Source organism: Rhinolophus sinicus, linkage group LG06 (assembly GCF_036562045.2).
Source record: "Rhinolophus sinicus isolate RSC01 linkage group LG06, ASM3656204v1, whole genome shotgun sequence".
Taxonomy (NCBI): domain Eukaryota; kingdom Metazoa; phylum Chordata; class Mammalia; order Chiroptera; family Rhinolophidae; genus Rhinolophus; species Rhinolophus sinicus.
Genome location: NC_133756.1, coordinates 6,865,190 through 6,889,106, shown reverse-complemented (window position 1 = coordinate 6,889,106; position 23,917 = coordinate 6,865,190). Strand labels below are relative to the sequence as shown.

The 23,917-nt window shown below is 58.5% G+C and overlaps 1 protein-coding gene across 6 annotated transcripts in view; it reads left to right on the top strand.

Moving 5' to 3' along the window:
* The window catches only part of PRDM16 (PR/SET domain 16), a 317,539-nt gene that overhangs the window by 191,836 nt on the left and 101,786 nt on the right, over positions 1 to 23,917 (top strand). The gene's annotated exons all lie outside the window — the stretch shown is intronic.

Below are 23,917 nucleotides of genomic sequence, written 5' to 3'. Positions count from 1 at the left end.
GCAAGCAGGAGCAGCCAGAGCGTGTCCTGGTGAGAAGGTCAGCCATGGCAAGGTGTTCGGAGAACACCGGGCACTCTTGGGAACCCAAGACAGGTGTGCAGTCCGGCTCGGGGCCTCATCCGTTTGTCTCCAGAACCACGGACGGCAAGCGCCTCTCCCCTCCAGCTGGCCACCCGGACATTCTTATTACCTGTCCAGGTGTCGCTGGGCAGGCCGCTCTCCCTCCTGCCTGCATCCCATTGTTCCGCAGGCTCTTTTAGGTCATTTTACATTTTCACCTGATCCCTGTAATTCTGCAGAATATTCCCCGACCACAAAGCTGCCCCGTGCACCTGGTGTCCCATCCGCACTCACAAAGCCCTGGACAGAAATGTCCCTGCTCTGGCCCCAGCCCTGGGGCCGGGCCGGGCGCCTCTCCTACCCACATCCCGATGTTGGCATCGGGTGAGGTTACAGCTTCCTCGAGCCCGGGCACAATGACCTTCTTCCTCAGGGGTCCCTGGGGCCGCGGGAGCATGTCGGTGGAGGTGTACCCCGCCTGGACCCTGGAGAAGGGGTGCTACTCGCGGCTGCGCAGGCAGGCACAGGCGCAGTCCCACCAGGAGGGGGGCACAGCCCCCCCCCCATGCGCGGGCTCCGGAGCCCTAATCAAAGCCCCTGCGGCATGACACAACAGAAATAAATATCAAAGAACATTTGAAGAGCTCAATACATTGATCAGATTCTCCTGAACCTTCACCCTCATAACGACGGGACCATTTAAATGCTAATGTCATTTTTTAAAAAGTCAATTACAGGATTTTGAAGGAATGGAGTCTGCGTCCTCCACCCACGGCTCTCCCACTGCTGACTCCCTCTGCGTCCGCGGGCACTGGAGCGTTCGCTGTCCCCTGCAGGGAACACCCCGCACAGTGGTCCCTGTAATTGAATCAAGTTGATACAGACACCAGAAATATCCCAGGCACAGTGGGCGACAGGAAGCCCATGACAATAGAGCCGCAGTCTGTGGGTCCAGGGGGACAGCAACTGCAGTTAACCCTTCAGAGGATGGACCGCGCCCTGCCCAGGCCACAGGCTTGCCTCTGTCCCCATAGGGAAGAGACCAGGGCCAGTGACACACCAACCTTCCGGAATGTTGCAGAGATGGGTGCATTTCCCATCAACCCCGGCTGTGCTCCCTCGTCCTCCCAATGGGCATCCTTGCTTCTCTGGACTGGCGTGTAGAGGACAGCTGGCTGCCACGTGGCCTGGAGGAGAGAGAGGGGGGCACCCTACCACCCCGAGGGGACCCCACTCAGGGCCCTGGGCTCCTGCCCTCCACAGGGGCCTCTGGCGTCTCAAGAAGGTGCTTATACCTTGTACCCTCAGTTCCTCCCACACCAGCGATGCCCGTGATGGCTGCCTGAGCTGTTTCCACATTGGTGGACTCCTGGGTACTGGACACGTGACTCCCACAAGGCCTCGTCCAGAGGGCGCACAGGTGTGGGGGCACTGCCTGCTGTGTACTGGGAAGAGCTAGAAGTTACAGCCCGTGGGCCCCAGCTGTGCAAGCTGCATAGGCCAGGAGGCAACGCCTTGGCGGCTGGAGGGAGTGGGGGCTGCCCCGAAGATCCTGGTAGGTACAGCAGCCTGAATGCCTGGGGAGAACGCAACAGATTTGCCAGCATTTCCGGGCTTGTGGTCGCGGGGCTGACCTGTGACCGTCACAGTCCCACCCCGGAGGTGGGCAGAGTGAGCAGAGACGTGGGAGTCAGCTGCAAGCAGGTCGCTGGGCACCAGTGTGGCCCGGGGCTCCCGGGCAGGGCCGTGTTCTCCACCTCGCTGGCCTCTAAGAAGGGGTCCTCCACACTCTGCTCCCCTGGTCGGCAGGGAGAGCCCCGCCTTGGCAGGCCCTAGCCTGCTTCCCGAACCCCAGGGTCTTTGCTGGGAAAGTCCGGGTGACGGCCCACACACGGGGTTGGGGCTGGGCAGGCCGCCCCACCCAGCTCCCGGGAGCAGGTGCCGTGCCTGGAGCGCAGCCACAGATGGCAGGACCGTGCTGCCTACCCCTACTCATCCGCTCTGTGCCTGCTGCTCACACTGCAGGGTGTCTGGCGATGGGCCTTAGGGTGTGGATGCCAGGCCGAGGCCTGCAGCCATGAGGGCTCGTCCTTCAGGAGCCAGGCCCAGCCCTGCCAGCCTCCCCCCTCCCCCCGGGGCACATGTCCTGAGAAGGGGCAGCACCGGTTGGTGTGCAGGGTCCCGGATGTCCCTTCCCAGCCGACACCATCGGAGGAAGTGTGGGCGTTCTCTTCCTGCCTTTGGCCTCTGCCCAGCACTTTGGGGATTTCTGAGGCTTCAGAAGTTCCGGGGCAGGGGTGCGGGGAGGCAGCTCCTGGGGGACTGCTAGCATGTCCCTCCTGGGGCCGCCCTCTTGCAGGAGCTTGGGCAGGGTGCTCAGCTGGCCCGCGGCTTGGCCCAACCCCTCGCCGCGGACCCCAGTCCCTGCAGGGGGTCTCCTGAGGTTCCTTCTCCCTCGTCCAGTGTCACTCGCGGTGGCTCAGGTGGCAGAACCCCCAAACAGGCTGAGCGCCGCCAGTGTGGTCATGGGGAAGGTGCCTGACGGGGGCTCCCAAGGTGGGGAGGGCAGGGCTACCTGCAGTGTGGCCTGGGCCCCCCCCCAGGACCCAGGGGTGAGCCTGAAACACATGGCGTCCTGCGCACTGTGTATCTCTGGGTGTTGTCAACCAGCAAAGCCCCAGCCTGAGGACCAGCAAGCAGGCAGACCCCAAGGGCACCCCGCTCAGCCACTTAGCTCACAGCCTCGTTTTATGAATCTGTCAGATGGGACAGGTGTCGTGTGGCAGTTGAGGTGGCTGCCGCCTGTACACCTGGCCATGCAAGTGCTGAGCCCCGGCTGCTTACAGACCCACCACGCATGTTTCTACCTCAGCCTCTGACTCCTGACCCCTGGCCCCCACACTTGTTCCTGAACTTGACCCGCCTTCCTCCCACATGCTAGGGCCCACGCTGCACCAGGGCTGGGGCCTAGGGGTGAGGGAAGCCTGTCCCGGCACCCATGGTCAGTGTCCTGACATTACTCACTGGACCTTGGGCTCCTGAGCTTCACCCCTACAACCTCTGTGCAGGGCTGCCTGCAAGGGCTGGGTTCCGACACTTGAGAGTAGAAAAGGAAATGAGTAAACAAAAGCTCATGCCTACCAGCCCGGCAAGGCTCTGAGCTTCCTACATGTGTCAGCTGCTTTCATCCTCACGATGGCCCCATGAGAGAGGGGCTTTCAGCATCCCAGTTTTGCAGGTGAGGAAACCGAGGCACAGAGGCTGGAACCTGCCTGGGTTCCCCCAGAGCCGGCACAAAAGGCATACATACCGCCAGAAGCCCAGTGTCCCCAAGGGGGACTTGGCTCGATCCGTCCCTCTCTCCAGCTCTGCACACCATTTCTGAACTCAAACTCAACTGAGGCTGGCAGCCCTGTCCTTGATGGGTACAGAGGTCCATGCTCAGGGCAGCCCTAGGGCAACCGTACCTAACAAACGTGTGGCTCCCACATCTTTCCCTAAATGCTGTCCCTTCTAATCGCAAAGCCCTACGCCTGAGTCAATTCAGTGCTGGCTAAATGGAACATCATCACCACTGCCTCACCAACCCCACTGCAGTGCCGTCCCCACTGGAATCCCACCCCCACTGGAATCCCATCTCCTTCGGAATGCCGTCCCCACCGGAATGCCGTCCCCACCGGAATGCCGTCCCCACCAGAATGCCGTCCCCACCGGAATCTCATCCCCACTGGAATCTCATCCCCACTGGAATCCCATCTCCTTCGGAATGCCGTCCCCACCGGAGTCCCATCCCAGCTGCAGTGCCGTCCCCACCGGAATGCCGTCCCCACTGGAATCCCATCCCCACTGGAATCTCATCCCCACTGGAATCCCATCCCCACTGGAATCCCATCCCCACTGGAATCCCATCCCCACTGGAATGCCGTCCCCACTGGAATCTCATCCCCACTGGAATCTCATCCCCCCCCGGAATCCCGTCCCCACTGCCACAGGAAAGAATTGGGCTCTAGGAGGACCCGCAGCCGAGGAAGAAACTCAAGATGGGGGCCGTGGATCTCAAAATATTGTGAAATTTTCTGAGGCAGGTCCTATTAGATCCCTGAAACAGGATACGCAACCTGAACTTGGCCACATAATGCAGCTCTGTCTGGGAAGGGCCCGGAGCGCCAGGGCCCTGAGCTATCTTTCAAAGGGCGATAGTTACGGAAATTAGTGGTGCAGAAATCCATCCCCATCATTCATCAGGGGTCTTATTAACTGTCCTACGATGTGACAGCAGCAGCCTGGCCTCCTGGCTTCAGGGGCCTGGGAGAGGCCGTCTTCGTCCTCAGCTGCGAGTATAGGTGTGGCCACTGCAGCTTCCCAGGGCCCGCCCAGTGGAGGCAGCAGCTCGAAGTCATAGGCGAGGAGGAGCTGGAGCAGAAAGCGACCCTGCAGCCTCGTCTAGGAGCAGCGGTGACACCGCGTCCCATGACGGAGGGCTGCCCCAGGTGGAAATTGCCCTGGCAGTCGGGTCCCCTGGAAGGGCCAACTACAGACCACAGGGAACCCTGGAGAGGCCTGACTGCCCCTCAGCTGGACCCACTGGGGCCCCCACCTCCTTGAGCCTCCGTTTCTTCATATACACGGGGGGCATCTCAGCGCCAGATTCCAGGAGCTGACCCTTGGGGAATCCCCCAGTGATGACACACGCTTTTATTGTTTTCACAGCAGCCAGGATACCTGACAGTCAGCCCTGGTGTCCACAGCCCTTTTGGGCCCAGGAGCCTCCCCTGGCGCCCGTCTCCTCCTGTGACTGGGTCTCCCCAGCCACATATGCCTCTCCATCGAATCAGTGCCCCCGTTACGTGCCAGGTCAAGGCTGCAGTTCTCAGTATCACCTGGGAACTTGTTAGAAAGTCCGGTTCTCGGGTCCAGCCCAAACCTGGGTGGAATGCTGGGGTGCAGCCCGTGCTCGGCGACCGGGCCCTGCAGGTGATGACTTCCGGAGTGAGACCCACTGGGTTGGACAGAGGATGAGCCTGGTTCCGGCTCCTATTCTCCAGGGCTCTTCTCCATGGAAAGATCACAGAGACCTCTCGGTGCTCCTGGCGGGCCCCACCCCATGGCGGGCACATTCCCACAGGGGCTACCGGGGGGCCCGGCACCTTGAGGATGCCCTGTGTCCTGCCGGAGTTGGACACAGCAGCGGGAGCCCAGCGTGGAGGCACGTGAGCATTTCAGAAAGGCTGGTTTAGAGGCCAAAGTCTTTGGGCCGAAGAGGCCTTGGCAGGACGCTTGCCTTTCAAGGTCGTGCTCATGACCTTCCACACATGATAGATTTATTGAGGGAAAAACATGTTGAGCTGTTTTGTCCAATGACATTGCCGTCAGGAATCTTCGTGGCCGGGCCCCAGGCCTGTTACTCAACACTGGCGTTATTACCCTCAAAGCCAGACGAGAGAGCATGGAGGTGATAACGCAGTGGGAGGGTACAGAGCCTTTCCAAACCTGTTCATTTTTAGCCCCTGCAAGTCAGAGTAGCGTCCGGCTCCGTCCAGGGGCCTTTGATCGCACGTCCTGGCCCGCAGTGTCTCCACCTTTGGAGAAACAGAGGGCATGGAGAGATAACAGCACTTGAGCAGGTCACGCTCACCCCAGCCGCCCTGCTATCTGCTTCCCCGAGTGTTGAAAAGAGCTCTCTCGGCAAGTAGCACACACGTAACCTTCACCCTTGACCGCACTGTCTGGTGGCAGATAAGAAGGTGGGGGTGTCGGGAAGGGGAAAGGAAAGGATAAGCAATCTCCCCAATCCCCTAAAAGATAAGGATGGGTGGCGTGGGAATGCTGCTGGGCTTCCTGTGGGGTTAGGAGGCACCCAAGGAGACAGGAATCGGGGGATTGGGCCAGAAGCAAAGGTGGGAGCCCAGGATAAACATTCTCTACCAACATTGGCTGGGGGGTCCATCCCCACAGCTGAGCCATGAAAAACTTGTACCCCTGAGTGTATTCAGAATAGCCCCAGGGGGTATCCAGCAGCAAGGAGGGTGACACAGGCGGAGGCATGCTTGAATTGTCCCAGATGGAGGTATTCAGCTCTGTCCCATGGACTGGGACTTTGGCACAGCCTCCGCTGGACTGTCTTTCCACAGTTAATTACCAGGACAAGGGGTCTCACCCATGTGGGGGCTTTCCCAGGAACCGCTGGCACGGGGAGGATGGGAACTGATTCTGTTGACCTATTTCTCACCCTGGTACCTGGCATGTGGCCTCTGCTCAAAAGCATTTGAACAACTATGTGCACACTTGAACAGAGTCACCAGAGGAGAAGGGTTTGTCTGGGGAGGGGCCCTCAGCGAAGCCATCAGAAGGCCAGGTGGTCTGGGCAGTTCGCTGTCTGCTGAGAAGCTCACATGCGGACGGAGTTAGGATAATCAGGACGCATTTGCATCCACCCCAAGCCCTTCACTGTCAGAATGAAACCTTTGAAAGTCTCTGCGGACACTGGTTTTGATAAGAACACGTGGGGAGAGGTTGCATTGCTATCTGAGCGCTGACTCACCCGTCTGTGAAGCAGGAGAGGGTAACAGGAAGGAGCCGATCGCCAGGGGCAGAGTTGGAATGCCAGCTCATCAGAGGCGTGAACTCGGCCGAGCTGTTAAATAGGATTCCATGATTGTTTCATAAACAGAGAGATTGAAGTGCCTGTGCCGGAACCGCTGATCATAGGGGACTGCGTCTGAGCTCAACTCGTGACTCTATTTGTTTTGATAAGTGGTTGTCTCAGCTAATAGTAGGGTGTTTGGTTGTTAAGAGCTTGTTGAACGGGATTTATGGAAGAATCCCACGCCGTGATTTGTGCGGATGCTCAGCGGTTGACAGGAGGCAGGGAGCTGGTGCCGACATGGCTCCACCGCTAGTGGGTTTCTCACCGTCTCCCGGTTCATGTGACCCCTGTATGTGTGGGAGTACCTGATGGGCACGGCCCACAGCACTGCACAGCCCCTCGTGGGCACACAGAAAGTATGTGTGTGCGCACGTGTGCATGTGTGAGTGTGCATGTGTGTACACATGTGAGTGCATGTGTGTACACGTGTGGGTGCATGTGTGCACGTGTGCATTGTGATTGCATATGTGTACGCGTGTGCACGTGCATGTGTGTACACGTGTGAGTGCATGTCTGTGTGTGTGAGTGCATGTGTGCACGTGTGAGTGCATTGTGTGCATGTGAGTGTGCATGTGTGTACACGTGTGAGTGCATGTCTGTGTGGGTGTGCATGTGTACACGTGTGAGTGCATGTGTGTACACGTATGAGTGCATGTCTGTGCATGTGAGTGTGCATGTGTGTACACATGTGTGAGTATGTGTGTACACGTGTGAGTGCATTGTGCACTGTGCATGTGTGATTGCATATGTGTATGTGTGTGCATGTGCATGTGTACACATGTGAGTGCATGTCTGTGTGTGAGTGCATGTGTGCACGTGTGAGTGCATTGTGTACACGTGTGAGTGTGCATGTGTGTACACGTGTGAGTGCATGTCTGTGTGAGTGTGCATGTGTACATGTGTGAGTGCATGTGTGTACACGTGTGAGTGTGCATGTGTGTACGTGTGTGTACACGTGTGAGTGCATGTGTGTGCACGTGTGAGTGTGTGTGCGCATGTGCACATTCGAGTGTGCATGTGTGTGAGTGCATGTGTGCACGTGTGAGTGTGCATGTGTGTACACATGTGAGCGCACGTGTGATGGGATCTGCGTTTCTGGCTTCTCTACAGGAGCCTCAGCTACGCCAGTTCCCTGCTTCCCTGGGGACCGTGTGTCCCTCTTGTCCTTCTTGAGGGAAGCAGCAGGACACGCTTAGATCCAGGTGAACTGGTGAAGCCTTGTCAGGTGGAAAGAGCTTTCCTTTCTGGGCAGAGCCTGGCTCAGAGGCACTGTAGTGTGTGGGTGCACCCAGCGTGGAGGAGCCTGTGTGCCCTGGGCCTTCTCCACGAGGCCTCTCAAGGGACTCCTTCATGTGGGGGAAGCAGGTGACAGGTTGGACCCCTCTCTCTGTCCTCTGCTCCATCTTCTGACCAGCTACAGTTTCAAAAGCATTTCCAGAAGGAGGCCTCCACCCTGCTACACGGGGTTCCCCTCCTACCTTGCAGGATCATGGTGGGTGGAGCCCCAAAAGCCTCTGGTGACCCCCAAAGAAGCAGTGAAGCCCCTCTGCTTTGCTGTCAGTGGGCGCAGCCCTTCCCGCTTGGGCTTCTGTGTGTCCCCTCCCTCCTCTCCTCAGTAGTTCTTTCTCCCCTGGGGCAGAGTCCCCAGACAGACCAGCCCCCACAGTGACCTGATCCCTGAGGAATCTGGAGGGAAGGGACACTTCCCCAGACCTCACCTGGCAGAGCAGCTGTCCCTGTTCCCGGCCCCACCTTGCTGGGCCATCATTGGTTCTGAATTAACAAAGACTGTGACCTTGTGATCCTGCGAGGAATGCCCACGAGAGAATCAGAGTCAGACAGGCCACGCCAGTGGCCCTGTCATAAGCAGGCCAACCTTTTTGTTCTTACATTTGTTCTCCACTGAAAGGAAAATGTACTTTCTCACCCACAGACAAAGCCAGCCCCACCTGTTTTAAGACTCACAGGCTCAGGAATGTAGAGAGGCAGTATTGGGTCCCATTTTCCAGGGTTTTCCCACCCTGGGAAAACCACGGTGGCTGGTCCTGGGATGGCTCAGCCTGCCCCCCAGCGGCACTGGGCATACTTGAAGTGCTCTCCTGCCTGGGGGTGCAGGCTGGCTTCTAAGGAGCTGGCTCCCAGGTGGCCCTGGCTGGTGACTCCCTCCCGCCCCCCAGAAGCCCTGTGCATTTATGAGGAATGCTGGCACAGGAGGGCTGGTGTGCCAGCACATGGAATGAGAGGTCAGGCTGCTGTGGTAGGACGGTTACAGGGTGGTACCCAGGGCAGACATCAGACAGTGGGCATGAGGATTGAGTTGCGGTCGTCACCCCTTCTGGCCTCCGTTTCCCCTCCTTACATGAAGGTAGGCTAGTCTGAGAAGAGGTGGAAAGGTGTCATGGTGATGGGAGAGGGCTGAAAGGGTCCCCTCGGACTTCTTGTGCCGCCCAGCCCTCTGGACTTGCCGTGATGAGCTCACAGAGGTGACGCTCTGATCTCGGTCCCTCCACAGCCCCGTGCCCCCTGCCCGACCCGGGAGCATCCGTGCTATGGGGGATGGGAAGATGGCATCCTTTGATGCAGGTGTAGAGGCCGCACTCTCATTAAAGGTGGCGGTGCACGTGTGCCCGAGGAACAAAGGGCCCCTTCACTGTCACCTCCCCGGGGGCGAGGCGCTGGCTGGCCTGTAACTGAGGAGCCATGCTACCCCCACTCCCTCTGCACCGTCCGGCTCCCGAGGCCCCCACACCACAGCTCGCCCACTGCAGGCTTTGTTTAGTCTGGGTTTCTGGGCGTTGGGCTTTTTTTTCTGCAAAGTCTTCCAAAATTCTGTAGGCTGAAGACACCACCCGTGCTGCCCAAGGGAGAGTGAATAACCCTCCTCTATGAGAAGTTCCTGTCTCCCCGCAGGGCGCAGCGGGCTGAGAACTGGGGGTAACTGGAGCATGACAGCCGCCCCCCACAGGAAGGCCATGGAGCCGGCGCCTGTGCTCCCTGATCAAGGCAGGACAGGAGTGCGTGGGGGGCGTCCCCTGGCCCAGGCTCGGCAGGTCTGCTTCCACCCAACCTCGGGATTGCCCCCAGGATGGCGAGCTGTCTCAGACCACAGCCCTAGCCGGCTGCAGGGCGTCGGCCCCACTCCCTAAATGTGCGGCAGTGCAGCAGCTGCATCGTCCTGGCACGGCGTCCACCCGCCAGACAGTCCTGGGCTCGTTGACTGGTTCTGGGCGGTTTTAAGGTCCTTGCCTGATGCCCTGTGGAGGTGCCATCCCACCCCCATGCAGGGACACCACTTCCCTCCCATGTCCCGGGGTTGGCCGTCCCATGATCTGCGTAGCCCCGAGAAATGGGGTGAATCCATCCAGTCATGCGACAAATAGTTGGGGTGCCCACTTGTGCAGGATGCTGGCTGCAGGGGCGGGGTGGGGTTCTGTGTGTGTGCAGCAGCACTGGGGACCAGGGCCGGGAGGACCCAGGTGGTGTCAGAAGGAAGCCTTCCAAGGAAGGCTGGCTGCATGGGGCAGGAGGAAGCACGGTCCCGGGGGCTGCGCTGGGAAGGAGGCTGGTTTCGTGTTCCAGAAGGCTCTTTTTGTGTATTACTTGTGGACTGGTCTTAAGCCTATGACAAGGACAGAATGGTTGGACAGGTTTGGGGCTGAGCAGCACCTCACACCTCTCAGCCCCACCCCCACCCCCTTGTCTTCTCTCAGCCTGTGCCTGTGCTGCTGTGTTGGGGGGAGGGAGGCTGCTTTCAGTCTCTTCTCCCTAGGGTCTCGGCTCTCCCACCCTCCGAGAGGCGCTGGGTTCTGTGGCACTATGTCCAGCTTCCCTTGGTGGCTCTCCATCACCAGGCTCTGTGTCCTGGGCCCAGGGAGCACCTGTCAACATCTGTGGGGGGCTTAGGGCTGGAGGGTGGTAAGAGGGCAGGCAGGCAGGAAGCATCGGAGAGGGTTCACGATGCCAGGCATCAGACCAAAGCCAACACACAGGGGACTCCTGCCCTTAGCACCACAGTCTGGGACAGTGGCAGGGCAAGAGGCAGTCAGAGGAAGTCTGCCCAGGGTGGGAAGGGGGCAGGAGAACATGCCCAGGAGACGAGAGTAGAGAAGAAATCCAGTGTTCCAACGCCGGGAGGGAATAAGGCCCAGGGGGACCCCAGGCCACCCCAGGGAGGTGGCAGGGGCTTGAGGAGCGGGAAGGTGCAGGTGGGGCCACGTGAGAGGGGGTTCCTGAGAGCCAGACACCTGGGCCATGGACGAGTGTGAAGTGACTTATCTCCTGTGCCTGAGAGAAGTGAGTTGGCATCCCTGAGCCGCAGGAGACTTTCTCTCTGCAAAGCGCTGTCACATCTGAGTCCTGTGTCCCTTCCTCTCCATCCTGCTCTGTGCTTCCGAGGGCCCGGGTCCTGCCTCCTGGAAGGCATAACCCCTACGGCAGAGGCTCAGGGCAACAGGCTGTCCGTGACGACAGACGTGGTCTAGACCTGCGCCGTCCCAGATGGTAGCCACGAACCAAATGTGGCCACTGAGCCCGGGAAGCGTGGCCGGTCCAGCTGAGGCACTGAATTTTCATTTGATTCATTTCAGTTACCTTACATTTTACTGGCGACCCCACTGTGCAGGGCAGCTCTGGATTCTGGGTCTTTGTTTCCACACAGCACATTGCAGACCATCAACAAGTGATGTGGCGTCTCAATGAGAGAAGCCTTACGTGTCCCCAGACCGCCGTCATTCCCTCAGCACTGCCCTGAGAACTGCCCCCGCAGGAAGCCCCCTTACTGCTGGTGTCTGTCTGCCTTTCTCTTGTCCCTGCCTTTCTCTTGTCCCAGCCCGCTTGCACTGAGTGAGTTTCGCAAGGACAAGTGTACAGCCGATGACCCCAGGGCCTGACCCCTACAGGCCTCGAGGAATACTTGCCAGTGAATGGACACGTGGAAAAGCAGTACGTGCCCTCTCGTGGTTGGGGGAGCACGGATGCAGTGTGGCTGGGGCCGTGTACTCTACCGACAAGGGCAGGGTAGCTTCGGGGACTTTAAGTGGCCATTGGACCCCCTGTTGTCTCAGTATATTCCAAGGACACCATCTGGGTGACCCTGTGCTTAGCTCATGGTGACAAGCATTTCTCTAAGCTCGGCTACTGACTGTGGCCCAGGCTGCCAGACGTGACGGTCGGTCAGGGCAGGCGTGTTTGCCCATCAGCCAGGACGGACAGGAGTGGTCTGCTCTTTGTCTTGGGGGTGGGGGCTCTGATGGCCCCGAGCTGTGTCCAGGGTACCCCGGTATTCGCATTCACACCTGAACTACGTGTTCCCGGCTGCCAGACTGGCCTGCCCCCTGGGCGTCCTCCAGGCCTATCATCCAGCTGCCACAGAAGCCACCGCACCGCACGTCCCTCCCAGAGCTGAGGCCTCAGGGGAGCCGTGGGGTTCTGCAGAAACACCTGCCAGTTCTCCGTGTACCCCACCCCCACCGTGAGCCAGGCCATGGGGTGCGCATGCCAGGCCATGGGGTGCACAGAGGACCAGCTCAAGCCAAATTCGGAGACCCCTGCAGCCAAATGAGAACATAGGTTGTTCCCGTTTATATAATATACAGTCTTGTTACTGGTGGTAGTTTGTTCTAGGAAGTCTCCACAGACACTGAATTAGGAGCCTGACCCCGTGCCCCCGGGCTCACAGAGGGCCAGGTTCCTGCCAGCCTCTGCGCACAGCACTTCCGTCAGCCATCAGTTTTTTGTGTGTGTCTGTTTAAAGACACCTTATTTAGCATGTACATCGTCCTGGTGACTTGCTAACCTTGCACGTGCCCATGTTTCCTCCGTGAGGCACCAGGCCGCCTTGTACCCAGGACACCACACAGCACTTCGGCCTGGGCCGCACCATTTGAAACAGAAAGCACCATCATGCAGAAAACATGGCTCAGAGCAGGCTGCGAGAAGAACATACGAAAGCTGAAACCAGAAGACGGACCATAGCCCCTCAAGCTCCGCTGGAAGCGCAACAGACGAGCCCAGTGTTTGCCCCGGTGCATGTTCCAAACGAGTCCAAACGCACCGCCATGATCGATTTGGGGGTACGGATACATTTTAGCAAGTAGGGGAGTTCACAGGTATGGAATCTGTGAGTGAGAACCAACTGTATAGGTGTGTGTGTGTGTGTGTGTGTGTGTGTGTGTGTGTGTGTGTGTGTCAGCTTTATGATAGGTTCAGCTCAGTTTTATTGAGCTGTAACTCACATCCCATAAACTTTACCCTTTTGAAGTGTAAATTTGGTGGGTTTCATTCATGGAGTGGTGGAGCCATCACCACGCCCTAATCCTAATCTTAGAGCATTTCCTCACCCCAGAAAGGCAGCCTATACCCCTTAGCAGTCGCTCTCCATTTCCTGGGAACCCCTAAGCCGCTCCTGTCTCTGTGGGTGTGCCTGTTCTGGACATTCGCATAAATGGAGTCCCTTGTGGTGCGGCTTCTCATACCTGGCTGCTTTCACCTGCTGGAATGTTTCTGAGGTTCGGCTGCATGGTGGCGTGTAGTGGGCCTCCATTCCTGGCTGCGGCTGAATACCACCCGCTGCAGGGATGGGCCACGTTGTTTGTTATCCACTTGTCGGTATTTATTATCAATGTCGCGGACATTGGGTTCTGTCCGCTTTCTGGCGATTGTGAATCGTGCTGCTGTGACTGCGTGGCCCTGTGGTGTCATTCTCTTGGACACACACCCAGGAGTGGCACTGCTGGATCCCACGGTCACTGTATGTTTAGGTTTTAGAGGAGTTGCCAGCTGTTTTTCACAGAGGCTGCACCATTTCACGTTCCCACAGGCAGTGCACCAAGATCCGAGTTCCCCATGTCCTGACGACGCTTGGCTTTGTCTGGTGTTTTGTTCCTCTCATCCCCGTGGGTGTGGCGTGTGTCCTAGGAAGCCATGGGCGTGCAGGGGAGACTGGCTTTGGGTGCTTGGGGATGTGAGGCAGGAGCCCAGCAAGGATTTGGGGTCATGCCTGTGTGAGCAGCGCTGCCTCGGCAGCAGAGAGGTCAGTTTTCCGTGGACCTTCTTGTGACAGGTCTAGTGTACAGAAGCCGAATTTGTAGCCCAAGACGAAGGTCCGTGATTTTGTGAGACAAAGAAAACCTTGTATTTCACCTCTGCACCACAGCACCACTGGCCTGGCTGACTCGCCCAGCGAGGGGACAAGGGAGCCCGTTACTCCCAACACTGCAGGGCCGTCTTCTGTGGGCACTGAGCACAGCACGAGTGAGCCCGGGAGCTCAGGCAGGTCTGATGGCACCAAGAAGTGCTCGCTGCCCCTTCCCTCCTCTAGGTGGCCAACAAGGCCCCGAGTTCTCTTGAGAGCACAGGGTTCCCCCCCCAGGCTCCTCCTCCCAACCCCTGCACCAGGCCCCGGGCCCAGCCGAAGCAGGACGGCCCCTCTTACCGAGAGAGGGTTGTCCAGGCCGCGTCACCAGATGGCCACTGAGCACACATTGGAGGTGCTCCAGTGCATAAGGCACGCAGATGAGGGAGGGAAGGCCACCTCCATTCCCTGCAGCATCAGGCATTCCAGTCCCTTTGTGCGAGCACATTTACATTCGGGGTCCCGAAGGACCCACTGGGGACACTGAGTACAGTTCCAGCACCGGGCTTCTGGGAGCTGCGTGCAAAGCGCCCTGCACATGGGAGGGCCTGGGCGGCTCGGTCCCTCAGAGATGAGCGTGGGTGCTGTGGGAGGGCCATGCTGGGCTGGCCCCACCTCTCTCCTCACTGCTCTTGGCTGGTTCTGCTTCTCAACACCCTGGGCCTGATTGGGGGCACCCATCCAGCCACGTAATTAGCCGCAGTGGATTTTCCCTATTTTATATCTATTTACTTGCTTACTCGTGGCCTCTTACATGTAGTTAATGATTTGGGCTGAAGTTCGCCAGTCACTACAATCCTTTGGTGGGGCCCATTGTAACAACACCGCGTCCACACCAGGGGCCAGAGCCCACAGGCAGGGCAGCTGCAGCCGGAGGACGCGGGGCCGGGGGTGCAGAGCGGGGGGACTGCCAGGCCTGGTGGCCTCACAGACCCACACTACACACGTGCCTTGTCAGCACGGAACTCGGGCGACCGACGTCCTTTTGGGACAGAGCCGAGACCCAAGACGGGACGAGAAAAGCCCTCTGGCATGAGGTGCAGTGCTGGCCAGTTTCTGTTCTGCCCACGACTCCGTCATTCATTGACGTAGCACTTTGCCGCTCCCCTGCCTGTGCCCAGCCCGGGTGGGGCCCTGGGAGAGGCCGTCTGCACCCTCTTCAGGTTCCCAGCGGATGCAGGCGAGGCAGGTCTCTTATGGCTGTGGAACATGCCAGGAGCCCCGGGGTCGAGGAGCCGTGCATGGCACAGCCGTAGTGCGCCCGGCGACGGAGCCCCCAACACTGCATGGCACAGCGTTCTGGAGGCCACGGGGGCACATGCAGGGTGCCTGCCGCTGGTCGTCACGGGAGTCACGGGAGTCAGGGTGACAGCCGCACAGCAGGTGGTTTTCTTAGTTCAGGTCAGGAGATGGCACGGGTTAGAGATGTTCCCTGTCAGAGCTGAGTGGTCGAAAGACTTCCACCCCTTTTCCCTGAACCCTCCCTCTACTTGGACGCGGCCACGTGGCCACGTGCGAATGTCATCGATAGAGAGGATCTCTGTGACAGTCCACTGGGCAGGTGCAGGACGTTTGGGAGAAGTTTTAAGTATTCCACAGAAAAAAATGAATGCTGAAAGATGTTTGCACAGCGTTAACAGTGGCATTTCAAAAACGGCTTTACTGAGATGTCGTGGTCGCATACTGAGCAGCTCACCCAGGACAGTTACAGCTGGTGAAGGCGGGCGTTGGCATCCCTCGGCCTTGGACAGCCATCCTTGCTCTGGGTTCCGCCAGGTGACGTCCAAGGGCAGGGTCGCCTACAGAGCCTCCCAGGGAGGGGAAATCCAGATGCCACGTGGCCCCCCTCGCAATCCCGGGGCCATCTCCGTGATCCCCGCTCCCCTCAGGTCTGGGGGCCGCATCACATGGTCCTGTGTTCCTTTCCACGGATGTCGGGCAGTGCGGCCCACTGCCCGTGCTTTCTCCTCCAGCCCAACGCTGCTCAGTCCAGATAGCACGCTGCTGTATGTGGCCTCGTCAGGTGACTAATCTGATTTGCCCAGGCGTCTTCTGGTTCTCACACTGAGACTTCCGCATCCCAGGAACACACTCAGTCTCTGCACCCCAGTTTGGCTGGTCACCACAGGTCAGTAGCATCTGCAGACCAGGCCCTGGTGGTGGCTGCAGGGCCCCTGCCAACCCCCAGGCTCCTCCTGCCCCACCCGGAGATCAGGGCCTGGGAGTGTGTGTCCAGACGGGGCGGTCCCCACTCCCTTTCCCAGCTTCTCGGGCTGGCAGTGTGTGTCCTTGCGCCTGGCTCTTAAGGAGCAGTGCCGTGCCTCGCGACGGGCTCGGGTGGGCCGTGCTGTGCCTTCTTGCTGCTCTGAGAAAGAAGCAAGCTCGGCGATGCCACCTAGCCAGGGCCCGGCTGCAGCCTGGGCTCCGGCCAGAGTACTGGGTCTCTGCCCACTTTGCCACTTCCTGGCTGTGTGACCCTGGCAGGGGACCCAACCGCTCCATGCCTCAGTTTCCCCTCTCAAAAATGGTGCTAACAGCACGTCGGTGATATACTGCAGTGTCATCTACGTGACGATGGGCCCCTGGCGGGTCCACAGCATGTGGTGGGGACAGTATGTGTCAGCCTCCCTCTGGGGCCGGGGGGGGGGGGGGGCGGTGACAGGTGAATCCAGACATTCTCTGTGGGTTTAATTTTCCATGGCTCCTTCTTGAGAAATACCCAGCAAACTGCTGCCCCCTGACTCCCCAAATCCTATCTGTGCCCCCCCACTCCTCCCCACCCCGATTATTACCCCCAATGATGGGGAGAAACTGAGGATACCAGGCCTCTGCCCACCTGCTCCCCGTCTCTCTTTCTGTCCCCTCAGTGCCTGGTTCTGTTCTGGAAGGTCTTTTCCCCTCTGTGCACAGAAGTCCCCCGGGCATACCCTCCCCTTTCCACAGTGCCCTCTGCTTCCTCTTAGCGATGCGTGTGGGGTGGTAACAGAAGACGAAAGCTGACCTGACCGTCAGCAAATATCAGCTGGGCACTGGGTGCAAGAGCCGCGCCTGATGCCTCCCTCCTGTCACGGTGCAGGCAGGGCTCCGGACGCCATGTGTCCTGACCTGTGGAGGGGAGCCTTTCCATGGCTTCATGGTGCCGCCGTCCCAGCTCTGTGGCCTTGGGCACCTTTCTTCACCTCTCTGTGCTCATTTCTCACCTATGAAATACGGTGGACAGAGCTGGCAACAGGGCTGGCAGGGAGAATTGCTTGGTAAGTGTGGGTGGGAACTACAGTTATGATTAGGCTTGTGTACCCTGGGGCTGGCCCGTGGGCATGCTTGCTGTGCCCGGAGGCTGTGGCCACGCTGCGCTGGAGCAGGGGGTGCCCATCCCACGTGACCACCATCGTCAGGATCCCAGCAGGGAGAGAGCCTGGGGAGGACGGGGTGGGGGCCGTGGAGCCCCAGAGCGACTGCAGGGTCCCCAGATTCCGGAAAGCTGGTGGTAGCCTCCCCACCCAGTCCGGGGATCCCCGCAGGCGTTGGAGCCTGATCCCTGGCCCAAGGCCCCTGGACCCCACCCTCACCTGTGTGCGTCAAATGGAGTTTATTTTAATCATTTGCCACATGGAAGGCATTTTAAAATCCAAAGCCAGGACACGGTCACATATGCATGTCTGTGCTGGTTGGAGACTGCCCAGCAGAGCACAGGGCCCGGACACTCGGGCACCAGGGCCACAGGCCGGGGCTCTGCTCCTGCCGCTGCCTGGCTGAGGGCCCTGGCTCGGTTCCCTCATCTGTAAAATGGGCATCATAATGGATGCCACCTCAGTGGTGGTCCTGGGGGAGGTTAACTGAGATAATACATGCAAAGCCTGTTCAGAGGGGAACCAAGAGGCAGGAAGCGAGCGTGGTGAGCGAGAGCATCTTGTCCCTCAGTCTTTGGAGCTCAGTGTCCTGCCACCCATTGTCCGAGACCACCCGGACCCCAGCCCCCCACCCCCTCTCCTGGGCTAAGTGAGGTGCCATCAGCCTGGTGGAGCACGGGCCTGATTTCTGGCATCACATCCCCAGGGGCCTCTGAGCTGCAGAGAGTCCCCAGCCAAGCCCAGCCTGGGGTGAGGTCAGGCTTTCCAGGGGCAGAGCCATGAACCAGTTGGGTCATTTGGTCCCTTCTCAATGGAGGGGACCTGGTCATGACCCCCACTGCCACCCCCGGACTCTCTCCCTCCTCTCACTGCCCTCGCACCCCCTCCTCTCTGCCCCACTCGCTCAACCTTCAAGGATTTTGGCAACTCTTTGTAGACCCTCAAGTGAGAGAGTGCCCTTGCGTGTGCATACATGTGCCCACGTGTGCACGTGTGTGCGCGAGCACCAGCAAGTGGTGGGACACAGACGGTCCTCACTGAGCCTGGCCCGGGACCCCCAGCTCGGGGTGCGCATGGTATGTGGGTGAGGGCGGCGAGGCGGGGAAGGGGTTAACGCAGGGCAGCCGGGGCCGTCACTTCTCCTAATGGAAAGCAGACCGTCCTGCAACAATTGCCCAGTGTTAGGCTGCTAACAGGGCCGCATCTTTGTTGCTGTTCCCACAGAGTGGGCTCGGCATCTTTGCTTTCTTTCACTTTTGGAAACAAGCAGGAGGAGCCAAGTCTAGAGAGAGATTCTTTATTTCGTCCCCAAATTGCCTGGAAACCTGCCCCCCGCCCCAGTAGTGCCGCCATGCTCTGTCCTGTGCCCACCACTCCCAGGCACTGTCCTGGCTCCGGGAACCTTCCGGGCCACGGAGCCCCCGGCCCAGTGGGCAGGTCTCAGGGAAGTCAGAGGTGCGGCCCAAGAAAGGGAAGAAATTACGGAGGGCCACTTACAGGCCAAGGACGGGCCAAGCATGATACAGATTTGTCTTCACTGACCTTCTAATCGATTGATGGGTAAACTGAGGCCTGGAGAGGTCCAGAAGCTCGCCCAGATGGCACAGCTAGGAGACGAAACTGCATCTGCCCGACCCAAAAGGCAGCCCAAGCCGGTCTCACCCCAGGAGAATGGCCCCAGTTCCATCCTCATTACCCCCAGGGAGGCTGGGTTCCACACCCTCTAACAAGCCTCCCGCTCTCAGAGAGCCCTGCCTCGGACAGAACCAGAAGGCCGACACATCACTGCCGCTCGCCCCTGGGCCCCAGGGGCTGCAAAGCCACCAGTGTCTGCACAGTTCCTGGTGGCCCCAGACTCACAGGGCCATCCCCTCCTGGCCAGCATGTCCAGGCCTGGAGAATGGAGACCCGCAGGTTTAGACCCCAGCTTGGCTGTCCCTGGGGAGACACCCTGGGCTCCGATCCTGACTACTGTCTCCCCCCGTGTGAATCAGGACCCTTGGTATTGTCAGGATTGATCAAGACAGTGTGAGAAAGGGCCATGGCAGCCTGGCCCATCCCAGGCTCTCAGCAGGTGGCAGCCGTGCCATCTGCGTTCTCCCCTGCGTCAGGGCCTTCTCTGCTCGTTCCCGCACTCACCCTGGCCCAGAGCCTGTGGTCAGGGCAGGACCCAGAGAGGGAGCGGTCACTGATTAGGCAGCGTGGCGAGCAGTAGGACAGGGACTGGGACCGTAGGACCACACAGGCCAAGAGGCTGCCACCCACCCTCTTCCGAAGCTCGTCCTGGAGGCTGGCCCCCACCTTGCCACCTGTGCCCTGAGCCCCATTTTCCCAGCCTGGCTGTGTGTGGCGTCCTTCTGTGGGAAGCTTCATGAGCCCATCCCGGAGCCCAGAGCTAGCGGGTCCGGCCACCACATGGACAAGTTCAGGGATGGACTTTCAGAAATGGACCCTGCATCCTTCGCAAAGCCCACCGACTGCCAAGCCGCTCCACTCCGAAGGCTGGAATTTCAAACTTACACAAATATTCCAGTGCTTTTCAAGCGTGTTCCAAATAGACATTTATGTTGGCTGAGGCAGTATTTTCCTTTTATTGCTGTTATGAGAGTCAACATTTTTCCAGAAATAACTTCTGAAAAGTGTGCCTGGATTTTGAACACATGTGATCCTGACTTACGGGGAGAAAGGCTTTTCAAAACACACGTGCACACGTGTGTACATGCATCTTCCAAAGCGCTGCCTGCATTTGCCAGGGGAAGGGTTCTCACGAGGGTCTGAGCTTTCATGTTAAGTGGCCACATTCTCGGGTGGCATGGCAGGCGTGGGCTGGTGGCCGTGTGCCACTTGGTGTCTCCTGAGTGAGGCAGTAGACGTGAGATGCTCTGCCCCCTGTAGGAGTGCTGTTCCCATGAGTTGATGATGGAGAGGATGTGGTTTCTGCTGCCTCATCCATGGCCTGCTGCCCACGAGGGGTAGACAGAGAGGCGAGCGCAACAGTTGAAAAGGAATGTAACCGCTCGCTGTCTCCGGAACGTTCGCCCAGATCCGCTCTGCCCCCTGGACCCGCCAGAGCTGGACCCACTTCACCGTGAAGGTTTAGTCATCCCCAAAGCCCTGAGTCACAAAGGGACAGCTCAGCATCCAAACACCAAGAGCTTAGTTTACCAGAAACCTGGCTGCTTATGAAATTGTAAATAGCTCCGGGTAGGTCAGGGAAAGGAGCAGGAGAATCGTCCGTGGGTGACAACGCAGTGTCCCCCTACCCTGCTGGTTTCTCCACGCAGCGTCCAGGTGGGAGAATGGAAGTGGAAAGAAAAATTCACATGTGAAGAGAAACTTTTTTCCAAAATTAGAAATAGTCCCTTTGGGCCTACTGCACCTATTGTCCTCGCCAAGGGTCCCCGGAGACTATGTGGGCCCCATTCGGGGCTGGAGTGGCTTCCCAGGGGCTGCTGAGCGCTGCCATCTGCTGACCCCAGGCAAACCTCCAGCTGCCTCCTGCACCGTGAGTCTGGGCTTTGCGAATGTGTGAAGGTATTAGCTGGCAGTTACAACTGGAAGGCAGCCGAGAGGCCTCGCTTCTCCAGCAGGAAAGCTTGTAGAGCAGCGAGTCTGGACCGGGCCCAGCTTCAGAAACAGGAAGAATTAATAGGAGAAAATGTGAGCGCTGTTAGCACTCCGGCTACAATTTATTGCCGACGGTGGGGAGGACGTCACTGGGGTGCAGTGTTGTCCACTCGACTATAAAATGTAATTAACAACTCACTGAGTGTGGGACCCCGGAAGTAAGGTCCACCGACAGCCGTTTTCAGGGGCGCGTGACCATCCCCACAGGGGGAGCTGGGGGTCATTACACAGACCCAGCCACTCGCTGTCACTTAAATCTAAAGAAAAAAAGCCTGGGTGCTGGGTGGCCCAGGAAGTTGTGGGTGCAGTGGTTCTCTGGAACAAGGACACCCTGTGAGGTGGCAGAGGAAGGACATTTGGGGACAGGGGAACAGTGTGTCTTGGCCATGGCTGGTGTGGGCTAGGCCACTTAGCAGCACTGTCCTGGCTCTTCTCACTGTCCTGCACAAGACAGTTTGGGGGGCGGGGGGCGGACTGACTCTCTCCAAGGAGCGAAGGACTTGTTTGCATGTGCGGCTGACTGATTAGGTGGCCGAGGACGCCTGCAGGTCAGAGCATGGCAGGACCAGGACCGAGAGAGAGTCTGAAACCCTCCAGCCTGGGGAATGAAAGTCCCCTGCCACCCAGGCCCCTGATCTCGCTCCGTCCCGGGGGCAGACGTCATCCTCGCCAGCTCTCCGCCTTCTCTCGCTGTGTTAATGAAGGAAGGTTGGGTTTTGTGTTGTTGTTTTTCCCCCAATCGCCCCGCCCCCACCCCCGCAGCCAGTTTGTTCTCAGAAACACCCCCTCTCCTGAGCTCTTTGATCTTCTGGTTCGGGTTCAGTTGCTTCGTTTTTTGCAATTACCAGCCTGGAGGGAGGACGGCCCTGACGTGCCTCAGCAGTCTGGCACACAGATGGGACAGGAAACGGGGAGTTTCTGTCAGCCTTCGCCCCTATTCATCTTGGATAGATTACAACAGTAGCAGCTCCAAATGTCTTCATAGCCCATTTATGATAAAGCGATGGTAACATCACACAAGAAGAGAAACGTGCAGATTAGCGATATCCGGGGGAAGATGGATTGACTGAGTACAGGGGCTTGTTCTGAACACAGCCCCCTCCCGCCGCCCGCCTGCTCCCCCTGCTCTTGGGAAGGCCCCTCCCTGGAGGCCAGCGGGTGGGACAGGCACCCCAAGGAGGCCAGAGACACTTGCTCCGGCCTCTGTCTGTCTCTGCCCCCCTTCCCGCCCTCCCTTTCCCTGCATTCTTTGCCTTTCCAAGTTTTTGAAAGTCTACAGGGCAACCCTGCGGCAGCCCAAATAAATCAAGCTGCCATGGTTACCCTGCGGAAGGCTGGGATTTATATTCGAATTTCAGGAAGAGGGGCAAATCCATCACCTTGGAATGCTGCATCTATAGATTTTAAAGTTTGCTTGAATTATTATGGGGGGGGGCGTGCGGTGAAAGGGGAGTTGGAATAAAACCAAGGGGGACTGGCGAAGGAAGGACTTCCAGCTGAAGGACAGGGCGCATTTATAAGCCATCAGTGCGAGCCATTAAGCCCCGCGCTCACTCTTTGTTCTTTTTAAGAGGAAACACTTAACAAGTTGTTGTTCTTTTGTTGTACTTTTTTTAATGAGCCAAGAGAACGTTGCTGCTGTCCCCGCGCTGCCTGGGGAGGAGGGGCCCCAGGCTTTGTCTTTTGCATTTTTCATCCTTTTCCTCTACATGAAGACTGACAAGAACCGCCCCCCCCCAGCCGAAAGCTGATCCTTGCAGGCTGCTTTCAAAGAGCTCCAATTTAGAGCATCCCCAGCGACCTCATCTCTAATCACGTTTTTACTTTCCTGCTTACCAATCGGAGACACCCCCCCCCCACGGTCACTCCTGTTTCTATTGATTAGGGTGAGGCTCCAAGGTGAGGGCCCAGGATGAATGGGGGTGGGGGGAGATGCGTCGAATGGCGGTGGCCCTGCCTAGAGAAGGTATCTGAGGATTTGAATGACATCTCAGGGGACAGTATCAGGCTTCCAAATTCCTTTCATCCATCAGATGAGAGAACAAGCCGTGGCTTTCAGTGGGACAGGGGCTGGGGCTTTCTCCTGCAGCGAATGGGCTCAGGCCACACAGATAAACAGCGTCTCCTGTTCCTTTGAAACCTTTTCAGGCAGGAGTCGTCTGTCACTGACGGAGGGCAGGTGGGGGCAGGGAGGGACCTTTCAGCTCTGATTAAAGCAGCAAGTTCAGGGCCACAGTGGAGCTTTCCAAAGCCTTTCCAGTCCTTCTTTCTGTTTTACTGACTGGGTTTACCCCACACTGTGGGGGTGGGGGGCGGGCAGCTAGCCCTGCATTCCAGAGGAAACTTTCCTTTTCAAAAGTCAGATCAGGGCTAGAAAGAGGTCCAGCTCCCTCAGGTCCCAGGCGCACGGGCATTCAGCTTCCAGAGAAAAATGGGTGCTTATTAGTGCCAATGATATGTACCACGTCCTGGGAGAAACAGGAAGGTGAGGAACTGAGAAGGGATTCAGTGGGCCTGAAAAGGGGTGCAGTGTGGCAGAAAGGACAGATACAGTGGGGCCGGAAGGATGGATACAGGGTGGCAGGAAGGACAGATTTAGGAAGGATGGATACAGGAAGGATGAATAGTGTGGCCGGAGGAAGGGATTCATTGTGGGAAGTAGTGACATCTGTGGTGTCCCGAGGCCTTTGCAGCCTGATGCAGAGAACCCAGTGAATAAACACTGGCTCCTAATCCCTATGGATGACTGTGACTGTTGGGGGGACCCTCTCTGTCACTGCTGGTGGTGCAAGGGATGTTTGCCCCCCTGGACTGCCTGCTCCTGTGAGCAGGGGACATTGTGGGCGCTTATGTGGGGAGTGACGGGTGAGAAGGACACTCCTAGCCAGACCCTCACTGTCCCTGTGGGGGCCTCTAGCCGAGAAGGATGACTACCAGGTGGGCACAGTCTGGGTGCCCTGTTTCTTGCCACCGGCTCCATGGCTTAAGTGGCGTGTGGGTGTGGACGCACAAGGTCATCGGTGTGGTTAAGGTGCAGGGCCGCGGAAGTCCCAGGGCTGGGTGTCACGGGCTCCCGCGGCATCCTGCTTCTGTCCAGACTTG